General features: G+C 35.9%; 1 non-coding gene across 1 annotated transcript; it reads left to right on the forward strand.

Annotated features, from left to right (window-relative positions):
• The first annotated feature begins 7,806 nt into the window (after positions 1–7,806).
• LOC114092700 (U1 spliceosomal RNA) lies at positions 7,807–7,971 on the forward strand. Its single transcript, XR_003582780.2, has one exon. It is a non-coding gene; the product is annotated as a U1 spliceosomal RNA (small nuclear RNA).
• The last annotated feature ends 781 nt before the right edge of the window (positions 7,972–8,752 follow it).

Here is an 8,752-nt window from a genome sequence, read left to right on the forward strand (position 1 = left end):
CAGGGCCTTACGGATGCTAAGCAAGTGCTCTAGTGCTGAGCTACATCCCCAGCCCTTGTTTTTATTCTCCATATTTTTTTTAATATTTATTTTTTAGTTGTTGGATACAATACCTTTATTTTATTTATTTATTTTTATGTGGTGCTGAGGATCGAATCCAGGGTCTTGCATGTGCTAGGTGAGTGCTGTACCACTGAGCCACAACCCCAGCCCCTCCTCCATATTTTTTCTTTAAAATATACTTTTGAGTTGTCAATGGACCTTTATTTATTTAGATGTGGTGCTGAGAATTGAACCCAGTGCCTTACACATACTAGGCAAGTGCTCTACCACTGAGCCACCACCCCAGCCCCTTCCTCCATATTTTTTATTGGTGCATTATAGTTGTACACAATGGTGAGATTTGTTGTTGTATATTAATATATGCCCATAATATAACAATATAATTTTGCCCATATTCCTCCCCAGCACTCCCCGCCGCATCCCCTGGTCCTCTATTCTAGTGACCTCCCTTTGATTTTCATGTGATCACTCTCACCACCTTTCTTTTCCTTTTTTCTCCCTAGCTTCCACATATGAGAGAAAACATATGACCCTTGACATTCTCAGTTTGGCTTATTTACTTAATAGCCTCAAGTGCCATCCATTTTCCTGCAAGTGACATAATTTCACTTTTTTATGGCTGAATAAAACTCCATTGTGTACATAAACCACATTTTCTTAATCCATTTGTCTGTTGATGGACACCTAGGCTGGTTCCACAGTTTGGCTACTGTGAGTTGTGCTCTTATATACATGGGTCTGCATGTATCACTAGTATGTTGACTTTAATTCTTTAGGATAAATACGAAGGAGAGGTATAGTTGGGTCACATGAGTGTTCCATGTCTGGCCTTTTGAAGAACTTTCATACTGATTTCCATAGTGGTTGTAGTAATTTACAATCTGATTAGCAGTGTAAAAGTATCCCCAATCCTTTTTAAAATTTTATTTTGAAACAGGGTCTCATTAAGTTGCTCATGCTAACCTCAATATTGCAATCGTCCTGCCTCAGCCTCCTGAGTAGCTGGGATTACAGGCATGTGCTACCACACACAGCATGAACCTTCTTAATACCTCTATGAGGTAGGAGTACTATTATCCCTTTTACTGATGAAGAAACTGAGGGATAATGAAACTATGTGATTTGCCCAAGGTCAGATCATTTACAGCTAGTAGGTAATAGAGCCAAGGATTCAAATCAGGCAGTTTGTCTCTAGAGCTCATGCTCTTAGCTTTTTTTTTTTTTTTTTTTTGGATGTTGTGAGGGATAAAACCCAGAACTTTCAGAACTTTGGTAATGCTGGGTAAGCACTCCACTACTGAGCTATACCCTTAATGAATATTATTTTTATTATCTGATTTAATCCTCACAGAGTGCTATAAAAGAGGCACTGTTGTCTGCAATTAACAAGTGGGATACCTACATTTTAGAGAGCATGATGTGGTGATTGCCAAATGTACATAACTAGTGAGTGACAACTGAAATTTTAATCTAGGCAGTACCACCCCAAATTTATGCTCTTAACCATTATATAAACTTCTCTGATGCTGACTAGAGAGTTTTATAACATAACTTTAAATACTGTATATTTTAGTCTTTTAAAAATCTGAATAACTCTTGATCACATTTACTTTAGGTTTTAATCTAATATTTGAGAATTCCCAATATCTGTAGTTGCCAAAGTCATACTGGGTAGATCTTTAAATCTTGTCCTCTCCTAAATTTTCCTCAATTCCCAGTCCAAAAAGTCTTACTTAAAAGGAACTTCTCTTCCTCCTTTAAAACTCAGGTCATGTTGCAAGTGTTGTAGCATACCAGTAGTCTAAGCTACTCTGTAAGCTGAGGTAGGAGGATCTCATTAGCCTAAATTTGAAGATAGCCTGGGCTGTCTATAGTGAGACACTGTCTCAAGAAAAAGAAACAAGAAAACAGCTTAGGCAGTGCTGTCCTCTTCTGCTCTCCAGAAGTTTATTAATATAACCATCTAGGTGATTTCTGTGCTTTGAGATAATAAAAAATAGCAATTTCTTACAAAAATATAGGAAATCTCTGTTTTACTAGTCAGAAGTCCTCTGTTTCACACTGTTTTAAAAGGTCTTACCACTGAAAGAAAATGCTGTAAGAGCAAAATGGTATTTTTTTGTCTTATTAGCAGAGTAGGTTATTATATGTAAAAACTGAAGGTGTTTTTCTTTTTGGAAAATAATTGGGACACAGGAATTTCTAACTTTAACTTTTTTTTTCCCAGTGAATATCAAAGTGATTCAAAAAGGTTCTTTTTACTTTGCATAACAGAGAATTAGTTTTGCTTTCTTTGCTTGACTTCAACTACCTGGCATAAATTTTGGTTTCCATAGCAGCAAGAGTAAGTAACTGGTAATGGAGTAGCCCAAATTGCTGTAGATTTCTGAACTTACTTTCTAATGCAGTAGAATTTGCTAATATGAAAAAGGCACACTTGGGCTGGGGCTCAGTGGTAGAGTACATGCTTGGGATGTGTGAGATCTTGGACATTCTTAGCACCCCATAAGAAAAAAAAAAAGAAAATTATATACTCATTATTACTAAACCGTTTTATAGCTGTTTTGAAAACTGAGAGAGATTAACACATGTGCGTGTGTGTGTGTGTGTGTGTGTGTTTGTGTGTGTGTGTATAGTGAGGTATAATTGTATTATTGATATATGATAAATTGTAGTGCATAAGGTGATGTTTTGACACATTTATACACCTGTAAAACCAATATCACAATCAATGATTAACATACCCAACTCTGGGGCTGGGGTTGTGGTTCAGAGATAGAGTGCTCACCTAGCATGCATGAGGAACTGGGTTCAATCCTCAGCACCACATAAATATAAAATAAAGATGTTGTGTCCACCTATAACTAAAAAATAAATATTAAGAAAATACCCAACATCCTCAAAAGTCTCCTCCTGTCTTTGTATATCCCATAATTCTATATATAATATAGAATATATATATAAAGAATACATAATTCTATATATATTCTATTACCCCCCTTTTTTGTTTAGTTTTGTTTTTATTTTTTGTCACTGTGGATTAGTTTTCATTTTTAGAGTTTTATATAAAAGGAATTGTACCCTATGTATTTTTGAAGGAAAAGAGGAGATCTGGCTTCTTTCATTCAGCATAATAACTTTTGAGATTGGTCCAGGTTGTTATGTGTATCTGTAATTCACTCCCTAGGCTGGGGATGTAACTCAGAGGCAGAGCTTATAGTTAGCATGTATAAGGTCACAAATTTGATCCTCAGCATTGCAAAACAAAAAATAAAATTAAAAAGTTAATTCTTTTTTATTGCTGGTTTGTGTGCCATTGTATGAATTGTATGCAGTTTTGTCCATTGAATGGATAGATATATCCAAACACCTGTGGAGAATCATGTGCAATATTTCTAATTTTTGGCTATTACAAATAAATCACTTATGTATAAGACTTTGTATAGATGTATGCTTCCCCCTCCTTTGGTAAAATACTTAGGAGTTAAATGGCTGGATCATATGGATATATTATTAACTTTTTAAGAAGTTGAAAAACTTCTTTCCAAAGTGTTTGTACCACATACTTTCAACCAGTAGTATATAAGAGTTCTAATTCCCTGCATCCTCACCAACACTTAATGTGATTAATCTTTTAAATTTGAGCCATTGTAATAAGTTACTAGAAGTGTCTCATGTAGTTTTAATTTGTATTTCCCTAAAGATTAATTGAGTATCTTTCGTATTTTTATTTGCCATTTATTTGTCTTTGGTGAAGTATCCAGTTTTTTTGACTATTTTAAAAATAGGTTTGTTGTTTTATTATTGAGTCTTTAAAAATATATTCTAGATACAGTGATTTACCAGATATATGTTTTATAAATATTTTCTTCCACTCTGCATCTTATAGTTTTATTCTTCTAACAGTATCTGTTAAAGGGGAGAAGATTTTAACTTTGAAGAAATATGCTTTTGATTTGATATCTAAAGATTTTTTTCCTCACGGTCACAATGATACTTATAGTTTTATGTTTACATGTAGGTCCATGATTTACTCTGAGTTAAATTTTGTATATGGTGTAGGGTGTGACCTCTAAGTTCATTTGAAAATACATAGATAACTAATTGTTCCAACACCTTTTGTTGAAAAGACTATTCTTTCTCCATTCAGTTGCTTTGACATCTTAGTTAATCACAAATATAAGAGCTTATTTCTGTTCTCTATTCTGTTCCACTGCTGTATTTATCCTTGTGCTGATACTATGTGGCTTTGTTTACTGTGACTTTATAGCAATTTTTTTTAGTTGTAAATGGACACAATACCTTGTTTTGTTTAATTTATCTTTATGTGGTGCTGAGTATCAGACCTAGGGCCTCACTGGTGCTAGGCAAGCAAACTACCACTGAGCTACAACCCCAAACCTATAGCAAGTTTTTAAACTGGGTAATCTTAAGTCTTTTAACTTGGTTTTGCTTTTCCAGAATTGTTTGGACTACTCTAGATCCTTTGAATTTCCATATAAATTTTAGGATGAGCTTGCTAAATTCTCAGGAAAACAAAACGAAATCTGCTAGGATTTTGATAGAGATTTTGTATTGATTTTGGAGTCAGTCATGGTGGTACATGCCTATAACCCTAGCAATGCACGAGGATCATAAATTTAAAGCTAACCTCAACAATTTAACAAACTTGTAAGCAACTTAGCAAGACCCTGTCTCAAAATAAAAAATAATAACAGAGTGGGGAGAGAAGAGGAGAGGAAGGGAGGAGAGAGGGAAAAGGAGGGGGAACACTGTATGTTTATACACTTCTTTTGATAAATTTATTTTGAATTGTTTTCTTATTTTTGATACAATTGTCAATGCAGTTGTTACCTTAATTTTAGTTTTATATTGCTCATTGCTAGTATTACACGGTTGTTTTGCATATTGATATTGATCTTATTATCTTGTAACCTTGTTAAGCTTGCTTTTTCATTCTAGTAGTTTGTGTGTGTCTGTGTTAGTATGATCTTGTTGCAGAAATCCTATCTATAAAGATAGTTTCTTTGCTTTCAAACTTTGTTCTAGATATAAATGAAATGGCCTGAGCAGACATCTTTGCCTTATTTATTTGGGGGGGTGGGGGTAGCAGGGTAACAAGGATTGAACTCAGGGGCATTCAACCACTGAGCCACATCCCCAGCCCTATTTTGTATTTTATTTAGAGACAGGGTCTCACTGAGTTGCTTAGCACATTGCTGTTGGCTGGCTTTGAACTTGCAATCCTCCTGCCTCAGCCCCTGGAGCCGCTGGGTTTGCAGGTGTGTGCCACTGTGCCTGGCTTGCCTTATTTATATCCTAGTGAGAAAGAGTTCAAGTTCTTACCATCAACTGTGATGTTGGCTGTAGGTTTTTCATAGGTGCCTTTTAATATGTTGAGGAATTTTTCCTCATTTTTATAAGGGGACAGTCATACGATATTTGTGATTTCAATGAATAATTCCATACTATTTCAAAATCATTAATAATTGGAAAATTTGGAGACTAGATCAAATGTCCAGTGTAAATTACTATACTAATGATAGTGGTTAAATAATGTGTATACCCACACAACAGAAAGTTAAGTAACCATTATATATTTAATGTGTATACCCACACAACAGAAAGTTAAGTAACCATTATATATTTTTGAAAAATATATAAGGAGTATTCTTATGACACACTTGTTAAAGGAAAACATTACCTGTAAGGGTCGTGTCCAGCACAGCCAAATCAGCAGGTTCCCGCGAGGGCCATGGGAGATTGGAAGAAATAAGGCTCACATGTAGATTGTGAAATAAACAGCTGGGATTGGGTGGAGCGCTGCTCTCTGATGGAGAAGCAGGTCTGAAGAATGACACCAGCAATCTTTATTAGATATGTCTCATTAATCAGATTAAAGTCTATGTAAGCATTATTCTTTTTTTTAGTATTTTTATTTTGTTTATTTATTTATTTTTATGTGGTGTTGAGGTTCGAACCCAGGGTCTCACACGTGCAAGGCGAGCGCTCTACTACTGAGCCACAACCCCAGCCCAGCATTATTCTTTATATTCATGAAAGTTACAGAGTTAGTAACATTATGCAGCTTATTCCTCAGTTACATTCTACAGTTGCAATGTTAGGCACATTGTATAGCTCTCAAGAAAGTCCCTTGTTTAAAGTTACTATTATGGGGGCAGGTTCAGGACCCGCACAGAGCTGGTGAAACATTGTAGTTGTCTTAGCAAGACAATTCCTACATTCCTAAGAGCTATGCCTGAGAGCAAGGTTGAGGCTGGTAAGACTCAGAACAGAGCCTCCCCATGGAAGGTATTACCATAGCAACTGGGCATCCTGCACCTTTGCACAGAAACTTTCCCAGGTACTAAGTCTGCCGCAGTCATGAAGTCATCAGGGACCCCAATCTCAGACACTGGTTTCCAATCACTGTCACCGCTCTCCACATGTAAGTCCTACATATATGAAGAGAGCTACCATATTCATAGATGGAAAATCTTAATTACATGGAGTTTACTTTTTTTCAAATTGTCTTATAGATTAAATGCAATTTTAATTTTAAGAAGTTCTCTGGTGGCTTTTTCCAAAAACAACAACTAACATGATGTTTTTAGAATTTCTGGTAAAGAAAAAGGATCTAGAAATGGCTACAGCACTGTTGAAATTGAAAAATAAAGTAAGGGACTTCCCATGTAAATAGACTTTTCATAAAACTATGTAAGTTGAGAACCCTAAGATAGACTTATGCATACATGGAAACAATATGAGGCTCAGGTGGCATTGCAAATAACATGGGGATGGAGGGACTGCTGAATACATAATTTTGAGACAAGTAGATAGCCATATTTTATTTTCCTACTTTTTTTGGGTGGGGGGGAGTGCTAGGATTGAGGCCTTCCATAGGCTAGTAGGCAAGGGCTCTACCACTGAACCATACCCCCAGCTTAGGCAGCCATATTTTTAAAAAGTAAAATTATATCTGTCCTTCAGACTATGTTAAAACTAAAAAAGATGATAGATTGAAGACACATATGGGAGGGCAAGCTAAAAATCCAGAAAACATTAAAAATAATATTTACAATTATAAGACAGAAAGGATTTTTGCTTTTGTTTTTTTGGTACCAGGGGTGCTTAACCACTGAGCCACATCTCCAGCCATTTTTTATATTTTAATTTAGATACAGGGTCTTGCTAAGTTGCTTAGGGCCTCACAAAGTTGCTGAGGCTGGCTTTGAATCTATGATCCTGAGCCACTGGGATCACAGGTGTGTGCCACCATGCCTGGCTTAGGAAGGATTTCTTTTTTTTTTTAGTTGTAGATGGGCACAATGCCTTTATTTTTATTTTTTAAATACTCTTTTAGTTGTTGATAGACCTTTACTTCATTTATTTATATGCCATGCTGAGTATTGAACCCAATGCCTCACACATGCCAGGCAAGTGTGCTACTGCTGAGCCAAAGCCACAGCCCCATATAATACCTTTATTTATTTTTATGTGGGGTTGAGGATCGAACCCAATGGCTCACATGTGCTAGGCTACCACTGAGCTACAACCCCAGCCCCAAGGATTTCTTGAATAAGAAACAAAAACTACTAACTAAATGAAAAGTTTGATAAATATGACTATATTGAAATAATAATTTGCATGTATCAAATATTACCTGAAGAAGGGGAAAAGCCAATTCACAAGGTGGGAAAAAACATATCTTGCTGATAAAGAATTGATCTAGAAAAGAAATTCATGTTCACCTAGCAGAGAAGACATCATGATTATGAAGATGGTCCTCACAGGGTAAGACTTTTTCACTGCACTACCAGATGTGCTGAGCCCTGGGATTTCCCCAAATGTGGGAAACTTGGCTGCATAATTTGTGATAGTGAAGGACTGCACTTGCACTTTCCCCTGGTTACAAAAAGAAAAAGGAAAGGAAAGGAAAAGAAGAAAGAAAGAAATCCTACCAACAAGCGAGAAAAAGAAAAGGAATCTCTAATTGAAAAATGAGGAAAGACACAAGCATTTCACAGAGGTAGAAACATGGCTTAAATGTGTTAAGCCTTAATGTAATCAGAAAAGACAAATTTAGAGTACATTGAAATTCAATTTTATGCTACTAGATTTGCAATAATTTTTTTTTCTTCCCAATCATCTCAAAAACATATATCATAAATTTTAGCACACTGAATTTACTGAAATTCTCCTTAAGGCTGGTTTCCGTTGTATAGTGTTTTTATATTGTATTTGTTTTCCAGAATGGTCTTCCTTCCCTTAGTGCAGTGATATTCTTAGACCAGCATCATCAGCATCACCTGTGCCCTTGTTGGAATTGCATATATTCAGGTCCTATTCCTGGACTATCTTTTCAAGGATATTTGTATGACAAGTAGCTTTGTAAGATATAGTATTTCCCTCCAGAGTAGAAAGCAGAATTGCTTATAAAAGACTGGTTTCCTATACTCTAGTTCCTTTCCAATAGGATAATTCATTACCCTATGGGACCTGGCACAAGAAAACAATGATACTCTAGATGTAACTGCTATTGTTGTGAGTAAAAAAAAATTGCCTTTGGGGGCTGGGCCTGGGGCTCAGGGGTAGAGCGCTCACCTAGCATGTGCAAGGTGCTGGGTTCAATCTTCAGCACCACATATAAATAAATAAAATAAAGGTATAAAAAAATCACATCAATCTT

This window comes from Marmota flaviventris, chromosome 10 (assembly GCF_047511675.1).
Source record: "Marmota flaviventris isolate mMarFla1 chromosome 10, mMarFla1.hap1, whole genome shotgun sequence".
NCBI classification, from domain to species: Eukaryota; Metazoa; Chordata; class Mammalia; order Rodentia; family Sciuridae; genus Marmota; species Marmota flaviventris.